The following is a 16,336-nucleotide window of genomic DNA, read 5'->3' as shown; positions in this document are numbered from 1 at the left end:
CTACAGGCAGTCAAGCTCTGATACCAACGCTGTCAGGACCCCGACTCAATGTCACATCGATCTAGCCTGTAACACCTCGTATCACTTTGCGGCCTCACGCACGGTATTCCCACGGGTGTCGCCTTACCTTTGCCCGGGACCGTTTGCGCCTTTTGGCTGACGTATATGATGATGTCGCTAGCATCCATATGATAAGGAGTCCGGGCTGACATGCCTAGTCGTAAACCCAAAGTGGCACAGACTTACAGGGACAGGCATCCATGACCCAGCATCGAACATGTCGGTCATCAGCCAGTGGGTCCGGGCTATAGCACTGGGCTAGCAGGACTCCGGTAAACCGGGCTGTAGCGGGCTAACAGGGCTCCGGTACTCAATGCGTGACATTTCCCTGAAGGGACAGACACAGGAACGAAGAAGGACACATGCCGGCCAGCCTAAGTGTTCCGGAGCAGTAGCAAGCTACCATGGCTCAGTGGAAACACTAGGAGACATTTCCCGGTAAGAGAGGCTACTAAAGATAAACAACTAGATAGTCAGATCCCACACATACCAAGCATTTCAATAACATACACACAATATGCTCGATATGTGCAAATACAACATGGCATCACAACATGACTCTATAACTCAAGTATTTTATTCAATAGGCTCCGAGGAGCGAGATATTACAAACATGGGTCCTACGACCCAACATTCAGAGCATACAAGTCAAAACACAAGCGGAAGCTATCATGTCTGAGTACGGACATCTATAAATGAAAAAGGCTGAGAAGCCTGACTATCTACCAAATCCTGCCGAGGGCACAAGATCGTAGCTGAGGTAACAAGCTAAACATTGAAGTCCACGTGGAACTACTAGCGAGACCGAAGTCTCTCTGCAAAAACATAAAATAGGCAAACGTGAGTACAAATGTAACCAGCAAGACTTACATCAGAACTAACTACATATGCATCATTATCAACAAAGGGATGGTGGGGGTTTAACTGCAGCAAGCCAAGTTTGACTCGGTGGCTATCCTGAACTACGACTGCAAGTAACTCTTTTGAGGTGGCGCACACGAGTCCACATATTCACCATATCAATACACCACTATGGATCCGCTCCCGTCTCCCTACGAGAACGCCATCCATAGCACTCACGCTTATCTTGCGTATTTTAGAGTATCCACTTTCACTTGTCTATGAACTGATATAAGCAACCCAGAAGTCCTTTACCGCGAACACGGCTATTCGAATAGATGATGTTAACCCTGCAGGGGTGTACTTCTTCATACATGTTTCCACCACTTAGCGTCTGCACACGACATGTGCTCGGCAGACTTCAAGCGAAAGCCGACGTGGGTGTAGACCACGACCTACCTATACACTCAAGTCTCTAGTCCAGTTTGATCGCCTATTCGGGTTCCATCCGCAGGGAGTCCGGCCGAGGTTTCTCATACGGCCCCGAACGATGTGTACAGGGTTCCCGAGATACCTAACGGGTATTCGGTACACCGTGCCACGTACCTACCGCATCACAGCCCACCCCTACGGTCAGCGCTGTCCACGGCCTCCAGTAAGCTACAAACACCAGAAACTACTTGCAACTCCTGGACAGAGGACTAGGGTGAATAAGAAGTCGAGCGGGGTCATATTTCAGGGCCCAATGTATGGTAGTAGCTGAATCATGGATCACAAACACAGAACTCAGTTCCTAAGGACGGCTTCAATGAGACAACCCACCATGTACTCCTACATGGCCTCTCACCGCCACCTTTACCAAATCGTGTTCACCACTTAGCTCACACACAGTAGGACATGTTCACACACCTCTGATTCATCCCCGATGAATCAGACCTGACTCAACTCTAAGCAATAGCAGGCATGACAAACAAACATGAATGAGTAGGCACAACATGGCTCAAACAACTCCTACTCATACTAGTGGGTTTCATCTATTTACTGTGGCAATGACAGGTCATGCAGAGGATAAAGGGGTTCAGCTACCGCAGCAAGTAACAAATGACTCGTTGTTGTCCTAATGCAGTAAAAGAGAGCAGGGCGAGAGAGTAGGATTGTATCGGAATGAGCAAGGGGGTTTTGCTTGCCTGGCACTTCTGAAGATAATATTGAGTCTTCATCAGTGTCAACGATCACATCGTCGGTACAACGTCTACCGAGGGGGAACAACACCGGCAAACACAGAAGAAACACGATCAATGCAATGCACAATATGATGCATGCTATGACATGGCAATATGAATGTGTTTTGGGCTAATGCACCTAGCTATGATTTAAATGAAGTTGGTTTGAATACATGATTCAAATTCCAACTCCATATATGGTTATTTAAATGCCCTTTATTTGTTTTGTCCAAAACAGAGGACAAACATTGTTCAAACATGCATGAAAATGGTACAGATGGATAGATTGGATTTTTCTGATCATTTTTCATATATAACTTATTTCATTTGGAGTTACGGTTGATTTTATATGATTTTTAGAAGTTTAGGCCATTTTCTGGATTTTAGATCATTATTTCAGCCTGACGTCAGTGTGACGTCAGCAGGTCAACAGGTCACTGTCCAGTCAAACCTGACAGTGGGTCCCGCATGTCAGTGTAATTAGCTTAACTAAATAAATTAATATTAGATTAACTCCTAATCTAGGTTTGACCAGGGGCGGGCCCCACATGGTCAAATGGGTCAACCCCACCGGCGACATGACGCCGGCGAGGCCCGAGACGGCGGCGCGGTCCGGAAACGCAGCACGGGCCACGGTTCGGGGCGCGGATGGCACCGTTGGAACCCTGGGCCTCGTCCGCGTCGGCTGGTGCTAGAGGGGTCGCCGGAGACAACCTAAATCGACGGCGGTGTCCGCTTCCGCGGCGGCCGGAGTTCGGATGAGGCGCGAGCGATGGCTACCATACACAACAGGAGCAATAGACTAGGGTTTTGGGATCATGGCGTGGTGCTGAGCACGGTGGTGTGCTTGGACGTGACGCGCGTGAGCTCTAGCCACGGCGACCTCGTGGCTGGCGGCAATGGGCTCTCGGGCTCGGCGGAGCCCGCGGTTAGTGGAAGAAATCGGCATCGGGGAGAGGAAGGTTCGTTGCGGGGGCTCACAGCAATGACGACGGAACGCTCGGCGAGGTCGGGGACGGTCCGGAGCCGACGAATCGGGCGACGGCGACCGGCGGGTCTGAGGAGGGGAAAGCGTCGGGGCGGTGCTTCGGGGCTTCTCCGGTCGCGTGAGCCGACGGAGAGGACGAGGAAGGCATTGCGGAGCTCGGGAGCGCGTCGGAGAGGAGAGGGGGTGGCGGTGGCCGCGAGGGAGCTCGTCGGCGGCGACGGCTGCGTTCGGGCGAGTGAGAGAGAGGAAGCAGAGGAGAGGAGGGCCACGGGGAGAGTGATAGAGAGGTCGAGGGGGTTCGGCATCTCCGTGGCGTCGTCTAGGCGCATCGGAGAGGGGCCAGGCAGGCAGGGAGGGAGGAGGTGGCCGGCGCGGGGCGGGCACGCGCCTCCGTCCTTCTGGCGTGGGAGGAAGACGACAGGGAGGAGGCGGTGATGGGCTGGGCCGTTGGAGCTGGGCCGGTTGGTGGGCGCCGGGTAAGTCTAGGTGGGTTCTCTCTCTCTTTCTTTCTCTTTTCTATTTTCTGCAATTGGTTTTGATTTGATTTAAAATATCAAATCATTTTTCTAAAACTTTCTGTAAATTGTATGTGAGCTCAGGAACTAGTCCAAGGTCACAGGAAACTTACAAAAATATTTGAACTTTATTTCTTATATAATAGAAATAAATTCAACTCAAATATGTCATTGGTTTAAGTCAAAGGCCCAAAAATAAATAATTCTGTGATTCCAAAAATATTGGTTTGAATTTTACCTCTTACCAATATTTTCACAGAGTAACAGGAACATTTCTTTGGACTCATTTGATGAGATTTAAATGTTGGTTATTTTTAGAGGTCTTCTGAGGCTTTTGAAAATTCCTCAATTCAAATTTCATTTGAATTAAAACATGATGCTCACATGAGGGTCTAGCCTAGTGCATAACAGGACCAGGGATGTGACAGTGGAGAAGGGAGGAGAAGCTCACGAAGGCCTAACCCAGCAACATCCCAGCTGCTGACATGCAAGTCCGGTGCCTCGCGAATGAGCAACTCCACACACTCGAGATAAGTCCCCCCCTGGGATATCTAATCGATGCGACACAAAACCTCCACTTAATGCGGCTCCGTGACAGCGACGTTGCCTTCCTTTCTCACCTTTCGGCGGCTACTTGAGTGCTAAAGGGGACCTCCTGAGCATCGCGTCTCAGGGCCTCTTACTGGACCTCGGGCTGCTCACCTCCTGGCCTTGACCACGGCATCACGACCTGGCATACCAGCGACGACTGAAGCCTGGCTAGGGACCGGGACCTGTCGGCGTAGGGCACCAAGCCGTCGCAAGGTTAGAAAGGGGGAACCAAGCCGGAACAGGACAAGCATTTGCACCACTTCATAATAAGGATAATATCAACAAAAGACATTGTGGACACTTTGCATTCCCCCACGGGGTACTTTCTCAATTCCTCGCAGGGAACAAAAGGTGCTAATCCTAAGGGGCCCTAACTACACGTGCCCCCATGGCTGACGCCATCATGAACAGTGGGCCACGGGAGGCCGGGGCCAGCCCCATCCAGATCAGCTACGGCGACGGCCTGATGCAGCCACCTTGCTCCGGGCAAGACGGGAGCTCGGGGGCACGTAACTGTCATCGCTCGTCTCCGGAGCCGCGAAGATCTCAGGAGAGTCGCTAGACTCCCAAGCATCACCGCTGCTGCCAGGGGAGCCACTAGGGAAGCGGGTGGCAGGCCTAGCCCTTGCCACATCGACGTCCTAGCTGCCTCCTCTGTGGCAGCACTCCAGCCGGCGGCCTTCCGCATCGAAGACCTTGAAGAGCATCAAGGAGGCGCCATCATATTCGAAGTGGATCACGAGGGCGCCCCCAGTTCGGTAGACCCGGGTGATCTCACCCCAGCCTCGGGTCATGTAGACATTGCCTGGAGCGACGACTTCGACCTCCGCTCCGGTCGTCGGGGTACCGCAGTGGGCGTGCTGCAACCAAAGCTCGAGAGGCCCCCGCGGCGGCATCTCAAAGGCGAAGAAGGGAGGAAAGGGGATCCAGGTGCCTGGAGGCATCGCGGCATGGAGCACGAGCTCGTGAGAAGAGTCTGCGACATGGACTCAAGGAGCAATGGCGCGCACCGCCATGGCTCCTTGGCGTCGCCGACGGCGCGGGCGGCGCCGCTCAGCGTCTCCTTCTCCAGGGCCCTCGGCCCGAGCGTATGGAGGGAGCAGGAACCCAGGAGGCGGCCGCTCGTACCAAGGCCTTGACGTCTTTGGCCTTGCGACCCCGTCGCGGCGGCCGGGGACCGGCTGTTTCTTCGGCGGGAGCAGGCCGGGCCCCTCCCGGGGGCCTTTCCTTTCTCCTCGGCTGGGAACCGGCGGATTGGTGCCATTGGCGGCAAGATGGAGGAGGAGCAAGAAGAAGAAGTGAGCGGAGCAAGAAGAGATGGACAACGGGGGCTCGCGCCTCTCCGTACTTATAGTCTAGAGGAGTCCAACCGTCGGCCTCCACGATCATAGGTAATCATGACTCTTTTTGCATGCAGCAGGGACTCGTCAAATCAAGTAGTTGCAGAGGCAGCGTGGGGAAGCAGAGACGCCCACGTCCAATTGATACGTCTCAAACATATATTACCCCTTTTAGCTATTATATTACCCCTTTTAGATGTTTATGTGCTTTATTTTACACATTCATATCATTTTTGGGACTAACCTACTAACCGATGGCCCAACCCATATTGCTATTTTTTTGCCTATTTCGGTATTTCAAAGAAAAGGAATATCAAACGGAGTCCAAACGGAATGAAACCTTCGGGAGCGTGATTTTTGGAACAAATCTGATCCGGAGAGCTTGGAGTGCAAGTCAAGAAGCTCCCGAGGGCCCCACGAGATAGGGGGCCGCGCCCCCCCTGTAGGGTACACCTCCCTGTCTCGTGGGCCCCTCGGGCTTCCACCGACGTACTTCTTCTTCCTATATATACCCACGTACCCCAAAAACATCCAGGAGCACCACGAAACACAATTTCCACCGCCGTAACCTTCTGTATCCGCGAGATCTCATCTTCGAGCCTTCGTCGGCACTCTGCCGGAGGGGGAATCAACCACGGAGGGCTTCTACATCAACATCCTTGCCCCTTTGATGAATTGTGAGTAGTTTACCACAGACCTACGGGTTCATAGTTATTAGCTAGATGGCTTCTTCTCTCTTTTTGGATCTCAATACAATGTTCTCCCCCTCTCTTGTGGAGATCTATTCAATTTAAACTCTTTTTGCGGTGTGTTTGTCGAGATCCGATGAATTGTGGGTTTATGATCAAGTTTATCTATGAATAATATTTGAATCTTCTCTGAATTCTTTTATGTATAATTGAGTTATCTTTGCAAGTCTCTTTGAATTATAAGTTTGGTTTGGCCTACTAGATTGGTTCTTCTTGCCATGGGGGAAGTGCTTAGCTTTGGGTTCAATCTTGTGATGTTCTTACCCAGTGACAGAAAGGGTTGCAAGACACGTATTGTATTGTTGCCATCGAGGATAACAAGATGGGGTTTATATCATATTGCATGTGTTTATCCCTCTACATCAATCCATCTTGCTTAATGCGTTACTCTGTTCTTATTAACTTAATACTCTAGATGCAGGCAGGAGTGGGTCGATGTGTGGAGTAATAGTAGTAGATGCAGGCAGGAGTCGGTCTACTTGTTATGGACGTGATGCCTATATACATGATCATGCCTAGATAATCTCATAACTATGCGCTTTTCTATCAATTGCTCGACAGAAATTTGTTCACCCACCGTAATAATTATGCTATCTTGAGAGAAGCTTCTAGTGAAACCTATGGCCCCCGGTTCTATCTCTTATCATATTTGCTTTCAATCTATCTTTATTTACATCTTTACTTTTTGCATCTATCTTATAAAATACCGAAAATATATTTATCTTATCATACTATCTTTATTAGATCTCACTTTCGCAAGTGGCCGTGAAGGGATTGACAACCCCTTTATTGCGTTGGTTGCGAGTTCTCAGTTTGTTTGTGTAGGTGTGTGGGACTTTTGAGGAGCCTCCTACTGGATTGATACCTTGGTTCTCAAAACTGAGGGAAATACTTACGCTACACTTTGCTGCATCACCCGCTCCTCTTCAAGGAAAACCAACGCAAGCTCAAGACGTAGCAAGAAGGATTTCTGGCGCCGTTGCCGGGGAGGTCTTCGCTCAAGTCAAGACATACCAAGTACCCATCACAAACCCATATCCCTCGCATTTACATTATTTGCCATTTGCCTCTCGTTTTCCTCTCCCCCACTTCACCCTTGCCGTTTTATTCGCCCTCTCTTTCCCAATCTCCTCCTCTCTTTTCGCTTGCCATTTTTCTGTTTGCTTCTGTGTTGGATTACTTGTTGCCATGGCACAAGATAATACCAAATTGTGTGACTTCTCGAACACCAATAATAATGATTTCCTTAGTACTCTGATTGCTCCACTTAATGATGTTAAGTCTTGTGAAATCAATACTGCTTTGCTGAATCTTGTTATGAAAGATCAATTCGCCGGCCTTCCTAGTGAAGACGCCGCTACACATCTAAACAATTTTGTTGATTTGTGTGATATGCAAAAGAAGAAAGATACGGATAAGAATATTGTCAAATTGAAGTTATTTCTGTTTTCACTTAGAGATCGTGCTAAAGTTTGGTTTTCGTCTTTGCCTAAAAATAGTATTGATTCTTGGAACAAGTGCAAAGATGCTTTTATCTCTAAGTATTTTCCTCCCGCTAAGATCATCACTCTTAGGAATGATATTATGAATTTTAAACAACTTGATCATGAGCATGTTTCCCAATTTTGGGAAAGAATGAAATTGATGCTTCGCAATTGCCCTACTCATGGTTTGAATTTATGGATGATCATACAAAAATTTTATGCCGGTTTGAACTTTGCTTCTAGAATCTCTAAGATTCGGCCGCGGGAGACACGTTTATAGAAATTATGTTAGGAGATGCTACAAAATTTCTTGATAATATTATGGCTAATTATTCTCAATGGCACACTGAAAAATCTTCTAGTAAAAAAATGCATGCTATAGAAGAAATTAATGTTTTGAGTGGAAAGATGGATGAACTTATGAAGATGTTTATTACTAAAAATACTCCTCTTGATCACAATGATATGCATTTGTCTTCCTTGATTGAGAATAATAATGAATCTATGGATGTGAATTTTGTTGGTAGGAATAGTTTTGGAAACAACGCTTATAGAGGAAATTTTAATGCTAAACCGTTCCCTAGTAATCCCTCTAATAATTATTGAAATTCCTACAATAATTCTTATGATAATTTTAATAAGATGCCCTCTGATTTTTAGAATAGTGTGAAAGAATTTATGATTTCTCAAAAGAATTTTAATGCTTTGCTTGAAGAAAAATTGCTCAAAGTTGATGATTTCGCTAGGAACATTGTTAGAGTTTTGCTTGACGTTAATTCTCTTAAACTTGGATCTTCTTCTCCTAAGCATGATATCAATGAGTCTCTCAAAGTAATGAGAATTTCCATTGACAAGTGCAAGGAAAGAACCGCTAGATTGTGTGCTAAAAAAGAAAGCTTTATAAAAGCGTGTTCCTCTAGTCTTCATGAAAATAATGATGAGGATCTTAAAGTTATTGATGCGTCTCCTATTAGATCTATGTTTTGCAATATGAATTTTGGGAGTGATGATGAATCAACTTTGCCTAGAAGGCATCCCAAAAATTCGGAGTCTTTAGATCTTGATGGTAAATTTGGTAAAAGTGAGATTGGAGAATCCTCAACTTCTAATAATGTTGAACTTACTATCTCAGATTTCAAGGAATTTGATTATGATAATTGCTCTTTAAAAGGTTGTATTTCCTTGTTCCAATCCGTTGTTAATTCTCCTCATGCTTATAGTCAAAATAAAGCTTTTACCAAACATATTGTTGATGCCTTGATGCAATATTATGATGAAAAACTTAATTCGGAAGTTTCTATACCTAGAAAACTGAATGATGAGTGGGAACCTACTATAAAGATTAGAATTAAAGATTATGAGTGTTTTGATTTGTGTGATTTGGGTGCTAGTGTTTCCACGATTCTGAAAACTTTATGTGATATTCTAGGTTTCCATGATATTGATGATTGCTCTTTAAATTTGCACCTTGAGGATTCCACCATTAAAAGGCCTATGGGAAGGATCAATGATGTTCTTATTGTTGCAAATAGAAATTTGGTGCCTGTAGATTTTATCGTTCTTGATATAGATTGCGATCTTTCTTGCCCTATTATTCTTGGTAGACCTTTCCTTAGAACGATTGGTGCGATTATTGATATGAAGGAAGGGAACATTAGACTCCAATTTCCTTTAAAGAAAGGCATGGAGCACTTTCCAAGATAGAAAGTGAAATTACCTTATGAATCTATCATGCGGGCTACTTATGAATTTAGTGCCAAAGATGGCACTCGTTAGATCTATCTTCTCTTTTATGCCTAGCTAGGGGCGTTAAACGATAGCGCTAGTTGGGAGGCAACCCAATTTTCTTTATGGTTTTTGTTTTTGCTCCTGTTTAGTAATAAATCTTGCATCTACCTTCTATTTAGATATGTTTTTATCTTTTAATTAGTGTTTGTGCCAAGTAGAACCTACAGGATAACCTACGATGATAGTTGATTTGATTCTGCTGAAAAACAGAAACTTTGCGTGCACGAATATAATTTTGTTAAATCACAGGAACGTGATTTTGCGTTGATTCTTTTTTCTGATGTTCAATAGACAAATGTTCCAGGACGTCCTATTTCGGTAGGATTTTTAGAGTTCCATAAGTTTGCGTGAGTTACAGATTGCTACAGACTGTTCTGTTTTTGACAGATTCTGTTTTTCGTGTGTTGTTTGCTTATTTCAATGCATCTATGGCTAGTAATTCAGTCTATGAACCATAAAGAAGTTGGAATACAGTAGGTTAAACACCAAATTAAATAAAGAATGAGTTCATTGCAGTACCATATGTGGTGGTTTTGTTTTCTTTCACTAACGGAGCTTATAAGATTTCCTGTTGAGTTTTGTGTTGTGAAGTTTTCAAGTTTTGGGTAAAGCTTTTATGGACTATGGAATAAAGGGTGGCAAGATCCTAAGCTTGGGGATGCCCATGGCACCCAAAGATATTAAAGAATAGCTAAAAGCCTAAGCTTGGTGACGCCCCGGGAAGGCACCCCCTCTTTCGTCTTCGTTCATTGGTAACTTTACTTCGAGCTATATTTTTATTCGCCACATGATATGTGTTTTGCTTGGAGCGTCGTGTATTATATTAGTCTTTGCCCTTTAGTTTCCCACAATCATCCTTGATGTACACACCTTTTGGGAGAAGCCTATGTGATTAGAATTTGCTAGAATACTCTATGTGCTTCACTTATATCTTTTGAGCTTAATAGTTTTGGCTCTAGTGCTTCACTTATATCTTCTAGAGCACGGTGGTGTTTTAATTTTGAAGAAATTGCTAGTCTCTCATGCTTCACTTATATTATTTTGAGAGTCTTTTAGAACAGCATGTTATTTGCTATGGTCATAAAGTTGGTCCTAGAATGATGAGCATCCAAGTTGGGTATAATAAAAGCTATCATAGAAAAGTGAATTGGATGCCATGATCAATTTGATACTTGATAATTGTTTTGAGATATGGAGGTACTGATATTAAAGTCATGCTAGTTGGGTGATTATGAATTCAAAGAATGCTTGTGTTGAAGTTAGCAAATCCTATAGCATGCACGTATGGTTAAAGTTGTGTAACAAATTTGAAACATGAAGTGTACTTGGCTTGTGCATCTTTATGAGTGGCGGTCGGGGACGAGCGATGGTCTTTTCCTACCAATCTATCCCCCTAGGAGCATGCGCATAGTACTTGATTTTTGATGACTTCTAAATTTTTTTCAATAAGTATATGAGTTCTTTTAACTAATGTAGAGTCCATGGATTATACGCACTTCTACCTTTCCGCCTTTGCTAGCCTCTTCGGTACCGTGCATTGCCCTTTCTCACCTTGAGAGTTGGTGCAAACTTCGCCGGTGCATCCAAACCCCGTGATACGATACGCTCTATCACACATAAACCTCCTTATATCCTCCTCAAAACAGCCACCATACCTACCTATTATGGCATTTCCGTAGCCATTCCGAGATATATTGCCATGCAACTTTCCACCGTTCCGTTCATCATTTTCATGACATACTTTACTTTTGTCGTATTGCCATTGGATGATCATGTAGTTGACATCGTATTTGTGGCAAAGCCACCAAGCATTATTTTTCATACATGTCACTCTTGATTCATTGCACCATCTCGGTACACCACTGGAGGCATTCATATAGAGTCATATCTTGTTCTAGTTTCGAGTTGTAATTCTTATGTTGTAATCAATAGAAGTGTGATGATCATCATTATTAGAACATTGCCCAAAGAAAAAAAAGAAAGAAAAAAAAAAGAAAGGCCAAAATAAAAAAAGAAAGGCCCAAAAGAAAAAAAAGAAAAAAATAAATAAAAATGGCAATGTTACTATCTCTTTTTCCACACTTGTGCATCAAAGTAGCACCTTGTTCTTCATGTAGTGAGTCTCATATATTTGGCTTCAAAGTAGCACCATGTTTTTCATATAGTGAGTCTCATAAGTTGTCTTTTTCATACTAGTGGGGATTTTTCATTATAGAACTTGGCTTGTATATTCCTACAATGGGCTTCCTCAAATGCCCTAGGTCTTCGTGAGCAAGCAAGTTGGATGCACACCCACTAGTTTTCTTTTGTTGAGCATTCATTTATAGCTCTAGTGCATCCGTTGCATGGCAATCCCTACTCCTCATGTTGACATCAATTGATGGGCATCTCCATAGCCTGTTGATTATCCTCGTCAATGTGAGACTTTCTCTTTTTGTCTTCTCCACACAATCCCCATCATCATATTCTATTCCACCCATAGTGCTATATCCATGGCTCACGCTCATGTATTACGTGAAGGTTGAAAAAGTTTGAGATTATTTAAGTATGAAACAATTGCTTGTCTTGTCATCGGGGGTATAGAAGTTGGGAACATCTTTGTGTGACAAAAATGAAGCATAGCCTAACTATATGATTTTGTAGGGATGAACTTTCTTTTTCCATGCTATTTTGAGAAGACATGATTACTTTGATTAGTATGCTTGAAGTCTTACTATTTCTTATGTCATTATGAACTTTTATTTTGTATTCATTTGGATCTGAACATTCATGCCACAATAAAAAAATTACATTATGAATTATGCCAGGTAGCATTCCACATCAAAAATTCTTTTTTTATCATTAACCTACTCGAGGGCGAGCAGGAATTTAAGCTTGGGGATGCTTGATACGTCTCCAATGTGTCTATAATTTTTTATTGTTCCATGCTATTATATTACCCTTTTAGATGTTTATGGGCTTTATTTTACACACTCATGTCATTTTTGGGACTAACCTACTAACCGGAGGCCCAACCCATATTGTTGTTTTTTGCCTATTTCAGTATTTCGAAGAAAAGGAATATCAAACGGAGTCCAAACGGAATGAAACCTTTGTGAGCGTGATTTTTGGAACAAATCTGATCCAGAGATCTTGGAGTGCAAGTCATGAAGCTCCCGAGGGCCCCACGAGATAGGGCGCCGCCCCCCCCCCTTGTAGGGCGCACCCCCTTGTCTCGTGGGCCCCTCGGGCGGCCACCGATGTACTTCTTCTTCCTATATATACCCACGTACCCCAAAAACATCCAGGAGCACCACGAAACACAATTTCCACCGCCGTAACCTTCTGTATCCGCGAGATCTCATCTTGGAGCCTTCGCCGGCACTCTGCCGGAGGGGGAACCAACCACGGAGGGCTTCTACATCAACATCCTTGCCCCTCTGATGAATTGTGAGTAGTTTACCACAGACCTACGGGTTCATAGTTATTAGCTAGATGGCTTCTTCTCTCTTTTTGGATCTCAATACAATGTTCTCCCCCTCTCTTGTGGAGATCTATTCGATGTAAACTCTTTTTGCGGTGTGTTTGTCGAGATCCGATGAATTGTGGGTTTATGATCAAGTTTATCTATGAATAATATTTGAATCTTCTCTGAATTCTTTTATGTATAACTGAGTTATCTTTGCAAGTCTCTTTGAATTATCAGTTTGGTTTGGCCTACTAGATTGGTTCTTCTTGCCATGGGAGAAGTGCTTAGCTTTGGTTTCAATCTTGTGGTGTTCTTACCCAGTGACAGAAAGGGTTGCAAGACACGTATTGTATTGTTGCCATCGAGGATAACAAGATGGGGTTTATATCATATTGCATGTGTTTATCCCTCTACATCATGTCATCTTGCTTAATGCGTTACTCTGTTCTTATGAACTTAATACTCTAGATGCAGGCAGGAGTCGGTCGATGTGTGGAGTAATAGTAGTAGATGCAGGCAGGAGTAGGTCTACTTGTTATGGACGTGATGCCTATATACATGATCATGCCTAGATAATCTCATAACTATGCGCTTTTCTATCAATTGCTCGACAGTAATTTGTTCACCCACCGTAATACTTATGCTATCTTGAGAGAAGCTCTAGTGAAACCTATGGCCCCCGGTCTATCTCTTATCATATTTGCTTTCAATCTACTTTTATTTGCATCTTTACTTTTTGCATCTATCTTATAAAATACCAAAAATATATTTATCTTATCATACTATCTTTATTAGATCTCACTTTCGCAAGTGGCCGTGAAGGGATTGACAACCCCTTTATTGCGTTGGTTGCGAGTTCTCAGTTTGTTTGTGTAGGTGCGTGGGACTTTTGAGGAGCCTCCTACTGGATTGATACCTTGGTTCTCAAAACTGAGGGAAATACTTACGCTACACTTTGCTGCATCACCCTCTCCTCTTCAAGGAAAACCAACGCAAGCTCAAGACGTAGCAAGAAGGATTTCTGGCGCCGTTGCTGGGGAGGTCTTCGCTCAAGTCAAGACATACCAAGTACCCATCACAAACCCATCTCCCTCGCATTTACATTATTTGCCATTTGCCTCTCGTTTTCCTCTCCCCCACTTCACCCTTGCCATTTTATTCGCCCTCTCTTTCCCAATCTACTCCTCTCTTTTCTCTTGCCATTTTTCTATTTGCTTGTGTGTTGGATTACTTGTTGCCATGGCGCAAGATAATACCAAATTGTGTGACTTCTCGAACACCAATAATAATGATTTCCTTAGTACTCCGATTGCTCCTCTTAATGATGTTGAGTCTTGTGAAATCAATAGTGCTTTGCTGAATCTTGTTATGAAAGATCAATTCGCCGGCCTTCCTAGTGAAGATGCCGCTACACATCTAAACATTTTTGTTGATTTGCGTGATATGCAAAACAAGAAAGATACGGATAACAATATTGTCAAATTGAAGTTTTTTCTGTTTTCACTTAGAGATCGTCCTAAAGTTTGGTTTTCGTCTTTGCCTAAAAATAGTATTGATTCTTGGAACAAGTGCAAAGATGCTTTTATCTCTAAGTACTTTCCTCCCGCTAAGATCATCACTCTTAGGAGCGATATTATGAATTTTAAACAACTTGATCATGAGCATGTTGCCCAATCTTGGGAAAGAATGAAATTGATGCTTCGCAATTGCCCTACTCATGGTTTGAATTTATGGATGATCATACAAAATTTTTATGCCGGTTTGAACTTTGCTTCTAGAAATCTCTTAGATTTGGCCGCGGGAGGCACGTTTATGGAAATTACGTTAGGAGATGCTAAAAATTGCTTGATAATATTATGGCTAATTATTCTCAATGGCACACCGAAAGATCTTCTAGTAAAAAAGTGCATGCTATAGAAGAAATTAATGTTTTGAGTGGAAAGATGGATGAACTTATGAAGATGTTTGCTACTAAAAATACTCCTCTTGATCCCAATGATATGCCTTTGTCTTCCTTGATTGAGAATAATAATGAATCTATGGATGTGAATTTTGTTGGTAGGAATAGTTTTGGAAACAATGCTTATAGAGGAAATTTTAATGCTAGACCGTTCCCTAGTAATCCCTCTAATAATTATGGAAATTCCTACAATAATTCTTATGATAATTTTAATAAGATGCCCTCTGATTTTGAGAATAGTGTGAAAGAATTTATGATTTCTCAAAAGAATTTTAATGCTTTGCTTGAAGAAAAATTGCTCAAAGTTGATGATTTGGCTAGGAACGTTGATAGACTTTCGCTTGATGTTAATTCTCTTAAACTTGGATCTTCTTATCCTAAGCATGATATCAATGAGTCTCTCAAAGTAATGAGAATTTCCATTGACGAGTGCAAGGAAAGAACCGCTAGATTGCGTGCTAAAAAAGAAAGCTTTATAAAAGCGTGTTCTTCTAGTCTTCATGAAAATAATGATGAGGATCTTAAAGTTATTGATGCGTCTCCTATTAGATCTATGTTTTGCAATATGAATTTGATTATGGGAGTGATGATGAATCAACTTTGCCTAGAAGGCGTCCCAAAAATTCGGAGTCTTTAGATCTTGATGTAAATTTGGTAAAAGTGAGATTGGAGAATCCTCAACTTCTAATAATGTTGAACCTACTATCTCAGATTTCAAGGAATTTGATTATGATAATTGCTCTTTAAAAGGTTGTATTTCCTTGTTGCAATCCGTTGTTAATTCTCCTCATGCTTATAGTCAAAATAAAGCTTTTACCAAACATATTGTTGATGCCTTGATGCAATCTTGTGATGAAAAACTTAATTTGGAAGTTTCTATACCTAGAAAACTTAATGATGAGTGGGAACCTACTATAAAGATTAGAATTAAAGATTATGAGTGTTTTCTTTGTGTGATTTGGGTGCTAGTGTTTCCACGATTCCGAAAACTTTATGTGATATTCTAGGTTTCCATGATCTTGATGATTGCTCTTTAAATTTGCACCTTGCGGATTCCACCATTAAAAGCCTATGGGAAGGATCAATGATGTTCTTATTGTTGCAAATAGAAATTTGGTGCCCGTAGATTTTATCGTTCTTGATATAGATTGCAATCTTTCTTGCCCTATTATTCTTGGTAGACCTTTCCTTAGAACGATTGGTGCGAATATTGATATGAAGGAAGGGAACATTAGACTCCAATTTCCTTTAAAGAAAGGCATGGAGCACTTTCCAAGATAGAAAGTCAAATTACCTTATGAATCTATCATGCAGGCTACTTATGAATTTAGTGCCAAAGATGGCACTCGG

The sequence above is a fragment of the Triticum aestivum genome, chromosome 4B (assembly GCF_018294505.1).
Source record: "Triticum aestivum cultivar Chinese Spring chromosome 4B, IWGSC CS RefSeq v2.1, whole genome shotgun sequence".
Lineage (NCBI taxonomy): Eukaryota > Viridiplantae > Streptophyta > Magnoliopsida > Poales > Poaceae > Triticum > Triticum aestivum.
This window is presented reverse-complemented; position numbering follows the sequence as displayed.